General features: G+C 38.9%; 2 pseudogenes across 1 annotated transcript; one reads left to right on the forward strand and one right to left on the reverse strand.

Annotated features, from left to right (window-relative positions):
• Positions 1 to 219: 219 nt before the first annotated feature.
• On the reverse strand, positions 220 to 745 carry LOC116546720 (annotated as a pseudogene).
• Positions 746 to 3,871: 3,126 nt separating this feature from the next.
• On the forward strand, positions 3,872 to 4,599 carry LOC116546719 (annotated as a pseudogene). The gene has a single exon (XR_004266816.1). The product of XR_004266816.1 is annotated as a calmodulin-like (transcript).
• Positions 4,600 to 9,974: the final 5,375 nt, after the last annotated feature.

A 9,974-nucleotide genomic window follows, 5' to 3' on the forward strand; every position in this document is an offset into this window, starting at 1 on the left:
AAAACAGTAAAGTTTTTAGCACTAAACACCTATCTCAAAAAACACATTTTTTTTTTTTGCTATAAAAATGTTTTATTAGGCCAAACTACTTACTATGAAAATGCTTTAAAATGCAGCAGGAGGAGATATAAAGACTCAAAGAAGTGTGTAGAGACAATGGCTATCAGAACGCACTAAAGAATCCACACCACTTCCCCCTTTACCTAGAAAAGGAAGCTTCTAGGCTACCTCCTCCTCAGCACACTCCTGAAACTCCTCCTCCTCAGCTGTGGCACTTGGTATTGCTGGTATTCTGACACCAGGTCATTAAGGTTGCTCTCGGCCTCAATGAACTCCATCTCATCCATGCCCTCACCCGTGTACCAGTGCAGGAAGGCCTTGCGCCTGAACATAGCTGTAAACTGTTCGGAGACGCGTTTGAAGAGCTCTTGGATGGCTGTGTTGTTACCAATGAAGGTGGCCGACATTTTTAGCTCCCGGGGTGGGATGTCACACACTGCTGTTTTCACGTTGTGAGGGAGCCGTTCAGCAAAGTAACTGCTGTACTTATTCTGAATGTTGAACATTTTCTCATCCACCTCCCTCGTAGACATGCGACCTCTAAAAATGGCAGACACGGTTAGGTAGCGGCCATGATATTCTTAGCATCAAAGAGTTGCTGAGTGAGCACAGCCACGGTCAGGGCCTGGTACTGCTAGCTGCCCTGGCAGGTCAGCGGGGCAAAGCCGGGCATGAAGAAGTGCAGCCGGGGATTGTAGCTCCCACTGAAAGCGCAGAGAACAAGAGGACGCCACACTTTCAGATCAATTTTTGTTGCTCACGCACCAGGAGATTCCCAGCGTAGGAGCCCCACTTCTTGCCAGCGCGACTCTTGAGGCCAGTGAGGCGGTTTTGCTGCTGCCTTGGTGCGGCGGTTCTCGGTGCAGAGTCAGAAAAGCACCATCAATCTTAAAGCCGCTGTTTTGCCCGGCGCAGTGGGTCGCTCAGATTTTAGCGCCGGGAATCAACAAGTTGGACATCCATTCAGAAACCCAGCTATAAAGACGGTAATTATAAAGACCACAGATGGATAAATTTATAACAAAGGGAAGAAACCAGCCTAAAAGGCTGAGAATACCCAAACTCAGAACGCCTCTCCCTCTACAGGGGATCACAGTTCCTCATCAGCAACAGAACAAGGCCTGATGGAGAAAGACTGTGTTCCATTAGCAGAAGCAGGCTTTAAAATGTGGATGATAAGAAACTTCTGGGAATTAAAAGAACTTGTTCTAACCCAATGCAAAGAAACTAAGAACTTTGAAAAAGGTTTGACGAAATGTTAACAATAACACACAACTTAGAGAGGAATATAAATGAATTAATGGAGCTGAAAAACACAACACGAGAACTTCGTGAACTATGCACAAGTTTTAACAGCCGAATTGATCAAGCAGAAGAAAAGATATCAGAGGTCGAAGACCAACTTCATGAAATAAAACAAAAAGACAAGATTAGAGAAAAAAGAATAAAAAAGAATGAGCAAAGTCTCCAAGAAATATGGGACTATGTGAAAAGACCTAATCTTCGTTTGATAGGTGTACCTGAATGTCATGAAGAGAGTCAATCCAAGCTGGAAAATACGCTTCAGGGTATTATTCAGGAAAACTTTCCCAATCTAGCAAGGCAGGACAATATTCAACTCCAGGTAATACAGAGAACACCACAAAGATATTCCTCAAGAAGACCAACCTCAAGGCACATAATCGCCACATTCACCAGGGTTGAAATGAAAGAGAAAATACTGAGGGCAGCCAGAGAGAAAGGTCAGGTTACCTATAAAGGGAAGCCTATCAGACTCACAGCAGATATCTCAGCAGAAACCCTACAAGACAGAAGAGAGTGGGGGCCAATATTCAACATCCTTAAAGAAAAGAACTTTCAACCCAGAATTTTACATCCAGCCAAACTAAGCTTCATAAGCGAAGGAAAAATAAAATCTTTTGTGAACAAGCAAGCACTCAGAGATTTCATCACCCCCAAGCCTGCTTTACAAGAGCTTCTGAAAGAGCCACTACAAATAGAAAGGAACAACCAGTATCAGCCTTTCTAAAAAATACCAAAAAATAAAGAACATCAACATAATTAAGAAATTGCATCAACTAATGGGCAAAACAGCCAGCCAACATTAAATGACAGTATCAAACTCACATATATTGTTATTAATTCTAAATTTAAATCGACTAAATCCCCCAATCCAAAGACACAGACAGGCAAAAAAAGCCAAGACCCATTGGTATGCTACATCCAGATCCATCTCACATGCAAGGATACACAAAGACTCAAAACAAAGGAATGGAGAAAATTTTACCAACCAAATGGAGAGCAAAAATAAATAAATAGAAAGCAGGAGTTGCAATTTTTGCTGACAAAATACACATTAAAGCAACAAAGATCAAAAGAAGCAAAGAAGGACATTTCATAATGATAAAAGGATCAATGCAACAAGAAGAGCTAAAGATCCTAAATATATATGCACTCAATACAGGAATACCCAGATATATAAGATTTATAAAGAGACTTGGACTGGACTCCCACACAATAATAGTGGGAGAATTCAACATCAATATTAGACAGATCAATGAGACAGAAAGTTAACATCGATATTCAGGACTTGAACTCAGATCCAGAACAAGTAGACTTATTAACATTTATAGAACTCTCCACTTAAATACACAAAATATACACTCTTATCAGTACTACATCACACCTATTTACAGGTTTAAATGAAATATTGGTTGGCTGCTTGTTAATTATTTTCTTCTGTCATTTTTTTTATGTCTCTATTATTAAACACAATTACAGGCATATCCATTTTTAGACTGCATTCTAGCCCGGGCAATAAAGCAACACCCCTGTTCTTTCTCCCTCTTCCTCTTCCTCTTTCTTCCTTTCCTTCATTCTTTTTTTTTTTATTCTTTCTCTTTCTTTCTCTCTTTCTTCCTCTAAAAAAAAAAAAAGAAGTCTGCATAAGTATAAGGGGTGTCTATGAATAATAATCATATGAAGAAAATTATCCATAAAAAGGATGTTAATCAAAAACTATTAAAATTATTTAAAATTAGGAAACCATCATCTTGAAAAAAATATGACTATTTAAAACAAGAATATTAACAGAGTCCTGATTTTAGTGCTGGACAACACAATAAAATTATTGTCTTTTGTCTATGGCATCACTTCATTTTAAGATACAAAAGTGATGCAAGGGACAAGTGGAAAAAAAATTTTTCTGCTGCAAAGGACATTATATACACTGTACTGGGGTCACTGTTCATAAAAGCAATTGGTTAGGGCCTCTTTTTTCTCTCAGGGAACTAATGCTCTGAAAAGGGATCTGGACACAACAGTTTCAGGAAGTGCTTTTGAGCACACTTTTATTTTTATATGGTGACCAGTGGTTAAGATTGCTGGTGGCCTGGATTAGCAAAGAGGAAGACAACTTTTAACACAGTTCCCTGCCTTCACAAGAGGTGTCAGATTAAGATGTGTAAGCTACGAGAATGTTGCAGTGAACACCATTTCAGAGCTCTCAGTGCTGTCTTAATTCTTAGTTCAGGAATTAAGATACTTGGAATAGCTGTGGAGGAAGAACCTAAATTGCAAAGGTCTGCTGTTGCCAGCTATCAACCCAAGTCAGTGAATTGTCAACTGCATATCCTAAAAATGTCAAAATGCTGCATCTGGTTAAATGGGGGGGGAAGCTGAAGGTGCTTGCTTTATTTGCCTTGTTTACTCATCCTGCCCTATAATGTCTGTAATCATGAAGATGGAATAAATTGTAACATTTTCTATCATTTAAAAAAAAAAAAAAAAAAAGAGTGCTGTTGCTAGTCTCGTGGACGCGGTGCCGTTACTCGCAGTCAGGCGGCGGGGCAGGCTGCGGCGGCGGCACAGCGCACAGCGCGCCTTAGCAGCGGCAGCAGCAGCATCAGAGGCACCCCGGCCGTCACAGCCCCCGCGCTGGTGCAGCCACCCTCGCTCCCTCTGCTCTTGCTCCCTTCGCTCGCACCATGGCTGATCAGCTGACCGAAGAATAGATTGCTGAATTCAAAGAAGCTTTCTCCCTATTAGATAAAGATGGCGATGGCACCATCACAACAAAGGAACTTGGAACTGTCATGAGGTCACTGGGTCAGAACCCAAGGGAAGCTGAGTTGCAGGATATGATCAACGAAGTGGATGCTGATGGTAATGGCACCATTGACTTCCCCGAATTTTTGACTATGATGGCCAGAAAAATGAAAGATACAGATAGTGAAGAAGAAATCCGTGAGGCATTCAAAGTCTTTGACAAGGATGGCAATGGGTACATCAGTGCAGCAGAACTACGTCAGGTCATGACAAACTTAGGAGAAAAGCTAACAGATGAAGTAGATGAAATGAGCAGAGAAGCAGATATTGATGGAGTTGGGCAAGTCAACTATGAAGAATTCGTACAGATGATGACTGCAAAATGAAGACCTACTTTCAACTCCTTTTTCCCCCCTCTAGAAGAATCAAATTGAATCTTTTACTTACCTCTTGCAAAAAAAAGAAAAAAGAAAAAAGTTCATTTATTCATTCTGTTTCTATATAGCAAAACCAAATGTCAAAAGTACCTTCTGTCCACATACACAAAATCTGCATGTATTAGTTGGTGGTCCTGTCCCCTAAAGATCAAGCTTCACATCAGTTTTACAATATAAATACTTGTACTACCTTAATGATAAGGACTCCTTAAAGTTCCATTTGCTAATGATTAATACACTGTTTGGACTGGCCAGTTTTTCATGCATGCAGCTTGACGATTGAGCACAGTCAGGCATTTGTATTAAAAACGAAAAATGAAAAAACAAATTCAAAACCTAAAAAAAAAAAAAAAACACCTATCTCAAAAAAAAAATATGTTAGAAAGATTTCAAATTAACAATCTAATATCACACACAGAGAAGCCAGGAAAATAAGAACAAACCAACCTCAAAGCTAGCAGAAGAAAAAAATATAACTAAAATCAAAGCAGAACTGAAAGAAATTGAGAATCAAAACTTTATACAAAGCATCAATGAAACCAAAACTTTGCTCTTTGAAAGGATAAGCAAGATTTTGATAGTCTGCTAGCTAGATTAACAAAGAGAGATCTAAATAAGCACAATCAGAAATGACAAAGGTGACATTTCAACCAATCCCACAGAAACACAAAAAATCCTCAGAGACCATTATGAACACCTCTATTCACACAATCTAGAAAATCTGGAGGAAATAGATAAATTCCTAGAAACACACAACCTCCCAAGATTGAATCAGGAATAAATTGAAACCCTGAACAGACCAAAAAAAAAAAAAAAAAGAAAAAAACCTACTCAGAAATGCTTATACCCTGTTGATGGGAATGTAAATGAGTTCAGCTACTGTGGAAAGCAGTTTGGAGCTTTTCAAAGAACTTAAAACAGAACTGCCATTCAACCTGCAATCCCATCACTGGGTATATATCCAAAAGAAAACAAATCTTTCTACCAAAAAGACACATGCACTCATATGTTCATCACAGTACTATTCATAATAGCAAAGACAGAATCAATCTAGGTGACCATCAACAGTAGATTGAATAAAGAAAATGTGGTCCATATACACCATGGAATACTACACAGCCGTAAAAAAAGAATGAAATCATGTCCTTTGCAGCAACATGGATGCAGCCAGATACCATTATCCTGAGTAAATTAACACAGGAACAGAAAAGCTAATACTGCATGTTCTCACTTATAAATAGGAGCTAAACTTTGGATACTCATGAATGTAGGGATGGCAACAATAGAAACTAGGATTGAGGGACTAACGATCGGATGCTGTGCTCAGTACCTGGTTGATGGCATCATTTATACCCCAGACCTCAGCATCACACAATATTCTCTATATATTTATATACAGACCTATATATTTACCACTAAATCTAAAACAACAGCTGAAAATGTAAATATACATAAATAAAACTGTAAAAAACAAAAGAGAAAACCACTTTCTTTTCTCATCCTTAAGAAGCAACTTCTTCTCTGTTAAAGTTATATCATGAGAAATACAGCAGTTTAGTCCCATCTTCAGGCTTCACTTCTAATGCCAGGTCTTTTGATATTTCCATCACATCTGCATTTATGTCCTCCCTGCAAGTCTGAACCCCTCAAAGTCATTCACAAAGGTTGGAATCAACTTCTTTAAATTCCTGTTTATGTTGATATTGTGACATCCTCCCATGAACCGGTGAATCTTATTAATGACATGTAGAATGGCAAATCATTTCCAGAAGATTTCCATTTACTTTGCTCAGATCCATCAGAGGACTCATTATGTATAGCAGCAATAACGTCATAGTATGTGTTTCTTAAATAATAATGCTTGAAGTTCAAAATGACTCCTTGATCCATGGGCCACAGAATAGATGTTTTAGCAGTCATGAAAACAACATTAATCTCCTTCTACATCTCCATCATAAGTCTTGGGGGACTGGGTGAATTGTTAGCAGTAATATTTTGAAAGGAATCTTGTTTTCTGAACAGTAGATCTCAATAGTGGACTTAAAATATCCAGTGACCCAGGCTGTAAACAGATGTGTTGTTATCCAGGCTTTGTTGTTCTATTTATACAGCACAGGCAATGCAGATTTGGCATAGTTTTAAGGATCCTGGGATTCTGGGAATAATAAATAAGCATTGGCTTCAGCTAAAAGTAACCAACTGCATTAGCACTTAATAAGAGAGTCATCCTGTCCTTTGACGTTTTGAACCCAGGAATTGACTTCTCTCTAGCTATAAAAGCCCTATGACATCTTCCAACGGAAGGCTGTTTTGTCTACATTAAAAATCTATTGTTTAGTGTAGCTACCTTCATCAGTTATCTTAGCCAGATCTTCTGGGTTATTTGTTGCAGCTTCTTCATCAGCACTTGCTGCCTCACCTTGCACTTTTTTGCTATGGAGACGGTTTCTTTCCTTAAACCTCATGAGCCAAGCTCTGCTAGCTTCCAACTTCTCTTCTGTAGCTTCCTCACCTCTTTAAGCCTAGAATTTAAGAAAGTTAGGACCTTGTTCTGGATTAGGCTTTAGTTTGAGGGAATGATTTGATCTATCCAGGCCACTCAAACTTTCCCCATATCAGCAATAAGGCTGTTCATTTTCTTCTCATTCATGTTTTCACTGGAGTCGCACTTTTAATTTCCTTCAAGAACTCTTCACAACTAGGCTGTTTGGTGCGTGAGGACTAGCTTTTTGGCCTATCTTGCCTTCAACATGCCTTCATCATAAGATTAATCAATTGTAGCTTTTGAGTGAAAACGAGAGATTTGATACCACACCTTTCACTTGAACACTTACTGTAGAGTTATTTATTGGCCCGATTTCAATATTGTTATGTTTCAGGGAATAGGGATGCCTAAGGAGAGGGTGAGAGATGAAGGAATGGCCAGTAGATGGAGCAGTCAGAACACACACAATATTTATCACTTAGGTTCACTGTTGTTTAATTGACTCACAGTTCTGCAGTCTGTACAGGAAGCATGATTGGGGAGGCCTCAGGAAACACACAATCATGGCAGAAGAGTGAAGGGGAAGCAAGCACCTTCTTCACAGGGAGAACAAGAAGAAGAGAGGGAAAGGGGAAGTACCACCCACTTTCAAACAACCAGATCCCATGAGAACTCACTCACTATCACAAGAACAGCAAGGGAGATATCCGCCCCCAGTCACCTCTCACCGGGTCCCTCCTCCAACACTGGGAATTACAATTCAATATGAGATTTGGGTGGGGACACAGAACCAAACCATATCAATGAGGCAATAGTAAAAATTTGAATAAATAAATAAATAATCTACAATTATTTTTAAAACCTGTATCTCTTTACCTCTGTATATTGCTGTGTATCTATGTATCTATCTATCTACACACTATGGCAAGAACAATGTTATGTATGCATCAAATTATTTGCATTATCCTTCTAGACACACAGGTGAATTCATGTGACTAGTTTTGGCCTGGTCACATGAGTAAAGTGGAATGTAAGTAAAAGTGAAGTAGAAAGATGTATACCACTTCTAAACCTAGTCCTTAAAAAAAATTATCACATAATCTCTCATTCTGTCTCTCTCTGTCTCTCTCTTTCTGTCTCTCTCTCCACCTCTGTCTCTGTCAATCTCTCTTTCAAATCTCTCTGTCAATCTCTCTTCCTCTCCTTTCTCTCTCACTCTTTCTCATTTCACTGTCTATGGGGCTGGACATAAGTACTCCAAGATGGCAGAACGACACGGAGGAAAGAGCTCAGATCCCTGAGGCACCACTGAGAAGGGAGTTGACCAGAAAGCTTCCTGACCTGCCCTAGACTGTGACATGAGTGAAAAAAAAAAAAAAACCTTACATTGCATTTAGCCACTGAGAGTTCAAGGATGTCTTGTTGCAACAAATAGCAACTATAAATATTATCACTCCTCCCTGTTTCTATACCAAGTCTTCAAGAAAAAAAGAGAGGAAAAGATGTCTGTATTCCAGGAGGCCTAGATTCATGATAGTTCTGTTCTCCACAGTTGGATTTCTTTAAAAAGAATGTCAATGGAATGAGTTTAAGGCACAGTTTACTATAGAAAATCTGGAAAATGATGTTTCGCAGTTGCCAGCACCGCCAGGAGTTCCGTACTGTCAGCCATGGTCAACCCCACCATGTTCTTCCACATCTCAGTTGACAGTGAGCCTTTGGGCCGCATCTTCTTCGAGCTGTTTGCAGACAAGTTTCCAAAGACAATAGAAAACTTTCATGCTCTGAGCACTGGAGAGAAAGGATTTGGTAATAAGGGTTCCTGCTTTCACAGAATTATTTCAGGGCTTATGTGTCAGGCTGGTGACTTCACATGCCATAATGACGCTAATGGCAAGTCCATCTACAGGGAGAAATTTGATGATGAGAACTTTATCCTAAATTATACAGCTCCTGGCATCTTGTCCACGGGAAATGCAGGACCCAACACAAATGATTCCCAGTTCTTCATCTGCACTGCAAAGACTGGGTGATTGGACGGCAAGCATTGGTCTTTGGCAAGGTAAAAGAAGGCATGAATATTGTGGAGGCCGTGAAGTGCTTTGGGTCCAGGAATCGCAAGACCAGCAAGAAGATCACCATTGCTGACGGTGGACAACTCTAATAAGTTTGACTTGTGTTTTACTTCAACCACCATACCATTACTTCTGTAGGTCAGGAGAGCACCCCTCCACCCCGTTTGCTAACAGTATCCGAGAATCTGAGCTCTCACTGCAGTTCTCTTTGGGTTCCATGTTTTCCTTGCTCCCTTCCATGCCTAGCTGGATTACAGAGTTAAATTTATGATCATAAAATAAACACTAAATAAAAACAAAAATAGAAAATCTGGAAAATGAAGAAAGAATTATTTCAGTTTATATACTACTTTTGAAAGAGATGTGGGCTAAATCATTTTTTCAGATCCTTATGATTCTAGTAACTCAAGAAGAGTTCTTAATGAAACATTTGTATACATATGTGCCACATAACAATGTTTTGGTCAATAACGAACTGCATATATCACAGTGGTCCAATCAGATTATAATGGAGCTTAAAAATTCCTACCACCTACCGATGTCATAACCCATTGTCTCATAAGGCATTGATCACGTGCTTGTAGTGATGCTGGTTTAAACAAACCTACTGCACTGCCAGTTACATAAAAAGATAGCACATAAAATTGTGTACAGTACATAATACTAGATCACAAATGACCATGTTAATGGTTTACATATTTACTATACTATACTTTTTATTATTATTATTTTTAACTAATTTTTAATTGAATTTTTTTAACTTACAGGCAGGTTTTGGTTTGAATTACTAAAACTTTAAAATATATATATATATATGTATATATATATATATTTTATTGCATTTTAGGTTTTGGGGTACATGTGAAGAAC

This window comes from Sapajus apella, unplaced genomic scaffold (assembly GCF_009761245.1).
Source record: "Sapajus apella isolate SASKATOON/1434 unplaced genomic scaffold, GSC_monkey_1.0 scaffold1263, whole genome shotgun sequence".
In the NCBI taxonomy this organism is placed as follows: Eukaryota; Metazoa; Chordata; class Mammalia; order Primates; family Cebidae; genus Sapajus; species Sapajus apella.